Source organism: Ailuropoda melanoleuca, chromosome 12 (assembly GCF_002007445.2).
Source record: "Ailuropoda melanoleuca isolate Jingjing chromosome 12, ASM200744v2, whole genome shotgun sequence".
In the NCBI taxonomy this organism is placed as follows: domain Eukaryota; kingdom Metazoa; phylum Chordata; class Mammalia; order Carnivora; family Ursidae; genus Ailuropoda; species Ailuropoda melanoleuca.
Genome location: NC_048229.1, coordinates 62,323,343 through 62,335,188, shown reverse-complemented (window position 1 = coordinate 62,335,188; position 11,846 = coordinate 62,323,343). Strand labels below are relative to the sequence as shown.

The window sequence follows — 11,846 nt, the reverse complement described above, 5'->3', positions numbered from 1 at the left end:
GATCCCAGGACGCTGGAATCACGCCCTGAGCCGAAGGCAGACGCTTAACCGCTGTGCCACCCAGGCGCCCCATGACTGCATCATTTTGATTGCCAGTTGTTCCCTGTAACTAGGGTGGCTGTCTTGGTTTGCACAAGACAGTCCTCGTTTTTCTCTGTGGTCATGGCATAATGACGAATAACTACCCCCCCCAACTTGATTCTCACAGGTGTTCCAGTATGGACAATAAATTATGTGGTCACTCTGTAGATATGCAGAGAAAAACTCCAGTCTCCAGGAGGTGCAGAAGGTGATGATGTAGCCAAATCCTTTTCATAAGACCTCAGGAGCCTGAGTATAGCCCATCTCCTCAAGGACAGGTGCATTTATCACAATTTTTATGTCTTGGTATAACATACTAGAATCTTAAATTCCTTGCTATAGTGTTAGGCATATTATAGGCCAAGAATTTTTCACTTTCAACAATTATACCTGAGTTGATACATTTGTTGATGACAAACGTGGTGATCCATTTTGTGCTTCAGGCTGTGTTGGGGATAATTATAGGGTGTGTCCTTACTCTGATTCTGCCTCTACCCCACTTCTCAGAGGGGCTGAAGGAAGATTCCCAAGTAGGGGAAGGGGGTTTGCCTACTGACCTTCAAGATCAATCATGAACTCAGAGTCCATGTCTGAATTAAGAATGGCAACTCATAGGGGCACCTGGGTGGCTCTGTAGGTTAAGCATCCAACTCTTGATTTTTGGCTCAGGTCATGCTCTCAGCGTCATGAGATCGAGCCCTCTGTCAGGGTCTGCACTGAGCATGGAGCCTGCTTAAGATTCTCTCTCCTCTCCCTCTGCCCCTCCCCTCCCCCGCTTGCTTGCTCTCTCTTTCTCTCTGTCTCTCTCAAAAAAAAAATAAAAATAAAAATAAAAAAAGACCAAAAAACCATCTCCTGTGAATGTATAATAAACAGAGACTTCGGTGATTATTACAGTTCTACTTTTCCTTTGTGAGCCTGAGCTGAGTTTGACCCTGGCTTTGACCATTTGATAGTTACGTGGCCATAATTGAGTGACTTAAACTTCCTGCGTTTATTTTCCCATCTGTAAAAGGCACTGGTAGGGCCTGTCTCCTCTATGCTAGGGTGCTAAGGTGAGGCTTGGGTCAAGTGATGTCTGGAAGAGCTGTAATCTCCACGCAGATAAAAGGCAGTTTTATCATCCTGCGGGTGTATGAGAGAGCAGTAATTAGCTAATTCTTGGCAGCTTAACGATGGTCCAAAATAGGCCCCCATTTTAGCATATACCTCCCCTCTTTGTGGTCAGGGCACGTAGATTTCCTTTTGGGAAATCCTGTTCTCTTAATGACCTTCAGTTCTTCATCTATAAAATGGGGACAATGGTAATATTAAGACCTGTACTTGGCCAACTGGACTTCTCTGTCCTAGAACTATAAACTACACCACTATCTATTTTTAGGAAGGAAAAACTCATTCTGCTGCTGAGCAGTAGCAGTAGGACAATCCAGCCAGGTCCTTTCTGACCTGCGAAGTTCAAATTAATTAATTCACGCATTGAGCAAATGTTTATTAACGTTTTTCTATCAGACAATGTATGCCAAGTCTTTCACATATTTTTCTCATTTAATCCTCAGTACAGACTATATGTTAGGTCTTGCTGCTTGCTTTGCAAATGAAGAAGTGGAGCTTATGGAATTTAAGTAACTTGTCCAAGATTATACAGCAAGCATGTTGTGAGGCCAAGATTTGAACTTGGGTCTCTCCATCTCCAAAACCTGTCTTTGCATTTGGCCTCCCTGCTAAGGAAAGAACAGCTGGAAGCAAATTTTATCTAAGTTGCTAGTGAGTGAGGGTCCCTTTTGTTCTTTCATCCAAATGTCTACAGCAGTAATGAAGAATTTTGTGAGCATGGAGGTTGGGGTGGAGGGGGCATCTCTTGGCCTTACCTGTCTAGCATGCCTCTCCTCTTCCTCCTCAGCCCTGTTCTTCTTCTTCTTCTTCTGATGATGATGATGATGATGACGACGACGACGACGATGATGGCGGCGGCGGTGGCAGATTCTTTGCTTTGGAAGGCACACCCCATTAGCCCGTTCTGTGTCATTCTTACAAGCATGTCAGTTACAGAACGAGCTCCTCTGGATGAGGAGAGCCTTTCCACTGGTCCAAGTCTAGCCAATCAGAGTGCACTTCCTCTGGTCGCAAAGGCTTGGTCCAAGGAGTGGGCATGTGACCCAAACCAGCCAGCCAGTTTCCTCTGTAGGTCTTACCTAGACTGGGGAAGAAAGAGCTTTCTTTTCTGCCTCTGGGATGTTAAATAAAGGTCCTGGATGCAACCATCCTATCTTCTATGCAGGTGGAATCCTGGGAAGCCGGTGAGAATGGGCCTGATCTGCAGTAGTGAGACAGCCTAGAAACACCACTTAACAAATCACCCCCGTCCCCACTGTATTGTTCCTGAGTTTTGTCTGTCTTCTGTACTTGTCTGGTACAAGATGCTTTCTAGCATATGTTTGCAGAACCGCAGAGTCTGGGAAGCATTTTCCTCTACCTGGGAGTGCAGACAGGGGAGGGGTCAGTGGTATAAACATAGATCATGATTATGATCATGTGTTGTGTGTTGTGGTTGGTTTGGCTTTGGGATGTGTGTGTTTTTTCCCAAGGATAAGTCGTTTGCTCATTTGTCTATTTCCTTAGGTACTGATTCACTCAGATAACCCCAGAGTAGCTGCCAGGGTGCAGGGACTGCAGGTGCTGGAGGGCTGGTGGCGGCCAGTAGCCATAGCCCCTGCCCGTGGGCGGCTCACAGTCTAGAGCCCTCTTTCTGGTGGAACCTCCATGGCCCTCCTCCTAGCGGGCTGTGTTTGCTGTTTACAGTGTGCTACTTGGGTGCAAAATTATTTACAAACTCTTTTTACCAGAGCATCCAGAGACGCAAAGACAGAGTCTGTTTCTGAGGCCTGGGGTCAAAGCTCCTTTCAAGAGACGCCTGATATCTTAGTCCTCTCCCTTCTTTGCCCCTAGCATACCATGGATCCAGAACAGCTCTCCTGCCAGAATCATTCCTAGGGGAATGTTTAAGCTGGAACTCAAGCCCTTTTGAGTATGTTCTTCTCTGTTCACTTGAGGTTAAACTCCCTTTTGTGGGTCCTGATGGGTCTTGAGGACGAATGTCGGACCCCCCCATGAGAACAGAGGGCTGGGGGGGCCTTGATACCGGCCTGGCAGCTGGTGGTTGCTGCACACCCCGCATTGTGCTGCCAAGCTCTGCTACTCCCTGTCTCTCTTTTGGCCCTCTGACCATCGCATTTGGCTGGGGTCCTCCCCCTCTGCAACCTCTTCCTGCTCTGCTGCCTGCTTTTCACCTGGTCATCATGGCACCAGTTGAGCTTTCTGGAAGATCTTTCTTGAAATGAACGTGTTCCTTTTGGCACTGCCTAGCTTCAGCACCTCCTGGCTCCCTCTTGCCTGGGGCTGTACTCTGNATGAAATTTCAGGGCTTCCTCTGAGGGGTCGCATTCTGAAGTGTTGGGAGACTGAGTTCTCTGAATAATGGGGGGACCTGAGAACAGATGGGGAGTGAGCAGAGGCAGGGCCCTCAAATGGGGTGACAGGGCAGCACTAGGGAGAGATTTAAAAAAGGGGCGGTAGGGTTGGGTCCTAACATAAGCCCTGGATTCTTTTTAAAAAATCCTTTCCCATTAGTGGAGGGAACCCAGGGTGAGAAATAGACATCAAAGGACACGTACTGAGTGCCTGTTACCTTCTAGGCACTGTGCTGTGGGTGCTGGAGTTAAAGGGGAGAAATAGTTAAGTCATCCCTCTTTTCATGGCCTCATGAAGCTCGCTGCCCAGTGTGGGGGTTCAGATCATAAATGTGCAGAGACAAGAGCCAGCAAAGGTCACGTGGTTCGTTATATTGAATAGCTAGGAAAGAGCTCTTTGAAGTGATACAGCTGAGGCTGAGGGCGAAAAGAGGAGCTGTTCACAGAAAGCAAGAGCACTGCTGACAAAAGGGACCATAAGTGCAAAGGTCCTGGGGCAGCAATAGGCTTTGTGGACTCCAGGGGCTAGAAGGCAGTGCTGTGGGTGGAGCAGAGTGAGCAGGGGGCTGTTGGCACTGGGTGAGCGTGGGCAGATCAGCAGGGGCAGTGGTGCCAGTGATAGGGACAGGAGGTTGGACAGTTGGCATGCTGTGGAGTTTTGAGCAGTTTTGAGTGCAGTTTTACAGTAACCCTTCCTCCCCAACTTCTGTGTGGGGGTGTAATAAGGGGAGAAGGGAGGATATGGGGGAACCCAGAGGAGGCTGCTAGGGCAGGTTCAGGAAAGGGACAATGACAAAGAGAAGGCTGAAGGCAGTAGAGAGGACAAGAAGGGAACAATTTAGGAGCTTCTGGATTTTACCTCTGGCCCCATGATTGGGGCCTGGTCCTCTGTTTACCTATCTGTAAAATAAGAGCTGTTCTCGAATGTCCTCGCAGCTCTCGGTGTCCTGGGGAGTCTGACTCTGGCCCTGGGAGCTTTCCCAAGGTCTGTATTTGTTAGCTTTTTCTCTCAAGGCTGAGAAACCCTCACTGGAGAGAATTTTGATTCATGACTTAAAGACAAATTTTCCAACTTTCTAAAGTTCTGTTCATATTTTAAGTGCATGACCGTCTTGTGTCCTTGTTTCTTGGTGGGAGCTGGTGGGTGACGGTGTTATATTATTAATAAAATACGAATACATGAAAACACATACTTTAATGTAACTTATGTGGGAAACATGATCTTTGGGGACTTTTCGCAAGCAGTTGGAAATGCATGTTTGCCCCCAAACTTGGAAAGCCCTTGATCAGGCTGGGGTCTTTGTTTCCAACAAAGCCCTTGACCCCTCGTGGTTTCAGTTCTGTTTACTCTTGGCAAGCATTTCTGGTTCAAAGGGAGAATCTTAAAAAGCTGGATTGGGAAAGTCTATAAAATCTTAACGCATCTTTGACATCAAATAGCTCTTTCAAAGCAGTGATTTGATGAAGTAAATAGGAATGCAGCAGCACAAACCATATGGAACGCATTTTCCGTAACTGCTCCGCACTCGAATAACAAAGGAGAAAAGTTCTTGGCACAGGGAGTTTGGGATTTTAATGACCCTTAAATATTTGGCTTAGTTGCCAGATGTGTTTTACCAGGCTGAAAACCCCAAGGATTGGCCCTGCCTTTCTCTTCGGCAAAACATAAGCTAACATGATGTTGCTGTTCATGAAAAGATGTTTGTGCCTCATTGCAGAAAGCTTAATTCACCGTGATTTCCTTAATTATCCACCCCTCCCCCAAACTGGCATGACTCCCAGCATGCCTCCCACAGCATTTCTGATGTGAGACACTAAGCCGGTTAGGACGATGCCACAGAAATGTCCTTCATTATTTGAAATGGGGATCAAAGGGTTGAAACATGGTTCCGAGTGAGTGAGTGTTGCCACTGGAAGTGGGATGGGGCCAGGGCTTTGGTCTTCCTAGAATGAATGTCTCTGCCCTGACCGGCCGCGCAAGCCAAGTAAGCCCCTTGGGTTCTTAAGCTAACGTGGGATGGTGCCACGTTCAAGCTGTTACTGTCAGTTCAGATTAGGAATGAACCCACCTGTGCTAAAAATGTCTGCTGTCTCTCAGGGCCNGGACGAATGTCGGACCCCCCCATGAGAACAGAGGGCTGGGGGGGCCTTGATACCGGCCTGGCAGCTGGTGGTTGCTGCACACCCCGCATTGTGCTGCCAAGCTCTGCTACTCCCTGTCTCTCTTTTGGCCCTCTGACCATCGCATTTGGCTGGGGTCCTCCCCCTCTGCAACCTCTTCCTGCTCTGCTGCCTGCTTTTCACCTGGTCATCATGGCACCAGTTGAGCTTTCTGGAAGATCTTTCTTGAAATGAACGTGTTCCTTTTGGCACTGCCTAGCTCCAGCACCTCCTGGCTCCCTCTTGCCTGGGGCTGTACTCTGGGGAGAAGATCCGGAATAGAGGGTAAAAGAATCAGGGCCGGGGACACTGGGTGGGAATGGTTAGAATACCAACTGAAGGCAGAGATCAGTAGAATCGAATCGGAGAAGTGGTGGTAGGAGTGGAGGGAGGGGGGATGGCTAAAAGGATCTGAAAACTTATTGGGGTACAACAGAGGAGGAGGAAGGATGTGCAGAGTCACTCAGCTGGATGTTGTTGGAGCTGGGCTTGGAGACTGGGTCCTCCTGACTCTGGCTAGTGCTCATTCAACCACACCCACTTGTCTCCCAGCCACCCACCTCTGCTCACCTGCTGCTTCCCGAGAGTAGCTGTCTCCACCCCGCTGGCTGGCCTGGAACGGGAACCCTGTACTATGATCTATAATGTCAACATGACCTTCACCAGACCAGTGATAAGCCCTAAGTGAGTGCTTGGGTGGGAACACAGATAATTGGCCTTGTGTCTGCCTTCCCCGAGGGGCAACTCTGGCCTTCCTCACCATAGGATTCTGGTGAAATGTCTGGAACATACTATGTTCTCAAAAGTTGGTGGAATGACTGAATAGATGCTTGATCTATAGATTTCTGATCTTCTTTACAAGTTTTTGGCCCAAGATACTCATCTACGTATATCGGGACCTCCTGGCAAAGAGACAGAGAAACTGGATCATCACGGCTGTTCATAAATATTTTATCCCAAGCCAGCTCTATTTTATTTTGCACAAAAATACAAGTAAAAAATACTTAGGTGGAATTTTTGTGTATCAAGAAAGCTACAGGGGGAATGGAGAAGCCACTGAGAGCCACGGTGAGGGAAGGGGCATTTGTTATCAGAAGCCAATTGAATGAGCTGGAGTTCTCCTGGTTCCCGGAAGGGTGGGCAGGCGTTGGGAATCTCATAGGAAAGTCTCCATTTCCGGTCTCTACATTCCAGGACCCGTTGCCCTGCAGCTCCCCGTCATGTGACCGCCACAACTCCCACAACTGAAAAGTGATGGATATTTTGAATTTATAGATCTCAGTGAAATTTCAGGGCTTCCTCTGAGGGGTCGCATTCTGAAGTGTTGGGAGACTGAGTTCTCTGAATAATGGGGGGACCTGAGAACAGATGGGGAGTGAGCAGAGGCAGGGCCCTCAAATGGGGTGACAGGGCAGCACTAGGGAGAGATTTAAAAAAGGGGCGGTAGGGTTGGGTCCTAACATAAGCCCTGGATTCTTTTTAAAAAATCCTTTCCCATTAGTGGAGGGAACCCAGGGTGAGAAATAGACATCAAAGGACACGTACTGAGTGCCTGTTACCTTCTAGGCACTGTGCTGTGGGTGCTGGAGTTAAAGGGGAGAAATAGTTAAGTCATCCCTCTTTTCATGGCCTCATGAAGCTCGCTGCCCAGTGTGGGGGTTCAGATCATAAATGTGCAGAGACAAGAGCCAGCAAAGGTCACGTGGTTCGTTATATTGAATAGCTAGGAAAGAGCTCTTTGAAGTGATACAGCTGAGGCTGAGGGCGAAAAGAGGAGCTGTTCACAGAAAGCAAGAGCACTGCTGACAAAAGGGACCATAAGTGCAAAGGTCCTGGGGCAGCAATAGGCTTTGTGGACTCCAGGGGCTAGAAGGCATTGCTGTGGGTGGAGCAGAGTGAGCAGGGGGCTGTTGGCACTGGGTCAGCGTGGGCAGATCAGCAGGGGCAGTGGTGCTAGTGATAGGGACAGGAGGTTGGACAGTTGGCATGCTGTGGAGTTTTGAGCAGTTTTGAGTGCAGTTTTACAGTAACCCTTCCTCCCCAACTTCTGTGTGGGGGTGTAATAAGGGGAGAAGGGAGGATATGGGGGAACCCAGAGGAGGCTGCTAGGGCAGGTTCAGGAAAGGGACAATGACAAAGAGAAGGCTGAAGGCAGTAGAGAGGACAAGAAGGGAACAATTTAGGAGCTTCTGGATTTTACCTCTGGCCCCATGATTGGGGCCTGGTCCTCTGTTTACCTATCTGTAAAATAAGAGCTGTTCTCGAATGTCCTCGCAGCTCTCGGTGTCCTGGGGAGTCTGACTCTGGCCCTGGGAGCTTTCCCAAGGTCTGTATTTGTTAGCTTTTTCTCTCAAGGCTGAGAAACCCTCACTGGAGAGAATTTTGATTCATGACTTAAAGACAAATTTTCCAACTTTCTAAAGTTCTGTTCATATTTTAAGTGCATGACCGTCTTGTGTCCTTGTTTCTTGGTGGGAGCTGGTGGGTGACGGTGTTATATTATTAATAAAATACGAATACATGAAAACACATACTTTAATGTAACTTATGTGGGAAACATGATCTTTGGGGACTTTTCGCAAGCGGTTGGAAATGCATGTTTGCCCCCAAACTTGGAAAGCCCTTGATCAGGCTGGGGTCTTTGTTTCCAACAAAGCCCTTGACCCCTCGTGGTTTCAGTTCTGTTTACTCTTGGCAAGCATTTCTGGTTCAAAGGGAGAATCTTAAAAAGCTGGATTGGGAAAGTCTATAAAATCTTAACGCATCTTTGACATCAAATAGCTCTTTCAAAGCAGTGATTTGATGAAGTAAATAGGAATGCAGCAGCACAAACCATATGGAACGCATTTTCCGTAACTGCTCCGCACTCGAATAACAAAGGAGAAAAGTTCTTGGCACAGGGAGTTTGGGATTTTAATGACCCTTAAATATTTGGCTTAGTTGCCAGATGTGTTTTACCAGGCTGAAAACCCCAAGGATTGGCCCTGCCTTTCTCTTCGGCAAAACATAAGCTAACATGATGTTGCTGTTCATGAAAAGATGTTTGTGCCTCATTGCAGAAAGCTTAATTCACCGTGATTTCCTTAATTATCCACCCCTCCCCCAAACTGGCATGACTCCCAGCATGCCTCCCACAGCATTTCTGATGTGAGACACTAAGCCGGTTAGGACGATGCCACAGAAATGTCCTTCATTATTTGAAATGGAGATCAAAGGGGTTGAAACATGGTTCCGAGTGAGTGAGTGTTGCCACTGGAAGTGGGATGGGGCCAGGGCTTTGGTCTTCCTAGAATGAATGTCTCTGCCCTGACCGGCCGCGCAAGCCAAGTAAGCCCCTTGGGTTCTTAAGCTAACGTGGGATGGTGCCACGTTCAAGCTGTTACTGTCAGTTCAGATTAGGAATGAACCCACCTGTGCTAAAAATGTCTGCTGTCTCTCAGGGCCTGCATCTTGAAAGTCCCTCATCCATTGAAACATCTGTGTGTGGGTCAGTGGGGTGATTCTCATCTCAAGATAACCTCAAAACTGGTTTATCTAACTTGTGTGCACTTAGGAGTAGATAATGGATCCCTAATAACCTTCCCCCAAAAGACACATAAATTCACAACTTCAAATGGGAGGGCCCTTAAAGAGATGAAGCTGAGAATCCCCATTTCACAGATAGGGTAACTGAGGCCCAGAGAGTGAAAGTGGCCTGAGTGAAAGTGCTTAAGGCCCAGTGGTTTGACAAGCTAGTGTCAGAACCAAGGTCAGAATCTCCCTAATTCATCAGCAGCATGGCACCAAAGTGACTTCTGTTGACAAAAGTAAAGTGTATCTGGAGAGGGAGAAGATTCCCCAACACAGAAGATGGTTAAAAGTATGCCCTTCAGGCAGGGATCGCAAATGCACAGGGACCAATCCACCCATCAAGCCCTGAGCTAGATATTTCCCTTCGGTAGAGTTGCATAGCCTTCCATTAAAGGAATACAGAACATTTTATAGAAGAATAAGCAGAAGTGAAGTGATGTGAAGTCACACAGCCAGTGTGGGCCAAGTGCAGGACTTGGCTCTGCAGCCCTTGCTCCCCTTGAGATGTGAAGGTTGACCCTGGACTTCACCACGGGGGGGCCTGGAGGCCTGGAGCTGGGGAGCTTGGGCTCTGTCCGCAGGATCTGACGCTTGGGCCACTGCCTTTTCCAGCTTGTGTTGCCCTGGAGGAGACTGCATGCTCCTCTCAGCCTGGCAGGAGACCCAAGAACAAATCTGCTTTTCCATCCTTGCCAATAGATGGATATGGACAGAAGCCCACATTCTCTGTGGAACTGGGAGAAGGTTCAGAGAATCTCAGACCAGAGTCATACCAGATACTACGGTATACTTTCTCCCTTAAAACAATTAAATGCCATTCTGCTTAAAACAAAACACCACAAAACCCAAACACTGAATCTAAATTTCTTTGCCTTTTGGTGCACAGAACTGTGGGTGGGGCTGGTGATGGTCGCCAGAGGGGACAGGCATGTAGGTGCCTTGCTGGTTCCCACCCCTTCTTCCCAGCTGTCCTTCCCTTGCTTTTCCTCACTGCCCCTGTTTCTAACCCACCAGGCTCTTGTAGGCATCTCCTCCTGGTTGACCTTCGCCCCCATCCTCCACACCATCAGTCATACCCCTGGAATGTGCAGTGGTCAGAGTGACATTGCATCCATGAACAGACGTCCTTAAGGGGAACGAGATCCAACCAGAGGGATGCAGAGGCTGGGAAGAAAAGGGAGAAGGGCCCAGAGCTGGTCTCTAAACAATGCTAAGGGAGCCTCCTGTTAGCCTCCCCTGCACTCCTCTCTGGGAGGCAGGGGGTGGGGCCCTGCCTTGAGAGAACCGGGAGAACCAGAACTCAACCTTGATTTTGGGATATGTACATTCCTTAGCAACTTCTGGGTTTTCCTTCTTCAATGCAGACTTTGCACAGCCCCAAACTAGAGTGGGCAGGGGGATGTCGCTCCTGTGTTCTCTCCCTGGGCCTGCTTTGACCGCACTGGCTTGGGGCGGTGAGCAGAGAGAGGGATGATGTAGCCTTGAGACAGACTGGGTTAAAACCAGGGGGCTTTGCACTGTGTCAGGCATATTAAATAGAGGAATTATATACCCCCAATCTTCCCAGAAGGTAGATATATTGTACCTCATTACTGGGTTTTCCAGCACTCTGCTTGGGCAAGACTGATGATCTGTATTGTAAAAGAATGCTGGATTTTATGGTCTAAAACCTTCTTTTATTAAGAGGAACATTCAGAAGTGACAATGGGGAGACCTGAAGTGGCCCTCATAGGCTCCTGAGGAGATCCTGAAGCCAGACAAGAGTGTGTAGGTCCCAGGGCTTCTCTGGCTAAATCAANGCTCCTGAGGAGATCCTGAAGCCAGACAAGAGTGTGTAGGTCCCAGGGCTTCTCTGGCTAAATCAAGGGCAAAGCATTCAACTGACCTTCCGGAAGGACCAGTTAAGCCTTAGCTCCTGAGAGCCCATGGACTTTGTCTTCCTGCTCCCAAGACTCTTGCCTCTGATTTCCTGGAACTCTTTACAGTTTCCCCACGNACCTTCCGGAAGGACCAGTTAAGCCTTAGCTCCTGAGAGCCCATGGACTTTGTTTTCCTGCTCCCAAGACTCTTGCCTCTGATTTCCTGGAACTCTTTACAGTTTCCCCACGTTCAGGACTAGTCCTAGCACTTAACACGGTGACGGAGTGAGCACGGAGGCAAGGAGCGTCACATGTGTGGGCAGGGGTGGAGAGGTGGGGGCAGATGCAAGACTTAACTATGATTTAATTTTTTATCAAAGGAATAGATTAAAACATCAAACAGTTCGACGAGTATCTTAACGAACAGCAGCAGACTCCTGCCCTGACCCTTCTCACCTGCTTCCTGTTCTCAGAGGCACCAGCAGCTTTCAACTCAGAGCTGCTTTTTTCTTAAGTTCATTTTAACAGTCCGTGGGTGATCTTTAGAAATGTCATCTTTATGTTTTTATTAGACGTGATCTATTGACTTTGGGCTGAGGAAGAGGAGGGTTTAGTGCTCTCCTGCCTCCTCCCACCTGCGGCCCCCCCAGCCCCCCCCCGAGGGCCCTCCCCTTCTCCAAGTGTGTCTGTCAGCCATTTTATAGGTCAA

General features: G+C 48.3%; 1 long non-coding RNA gene across 19 annotated transcripts in view; it reads left to right on the top strand.

Annotated features, from left to right (window-relative positions):
- LOC105237265 overlaps window positions 1-11,846 on the top strand; it is a 493,381-nt gene that overhangs the window by 58,004 nt on the left and 423,531 nt on the right. The window lies entirely within an intron of this gene.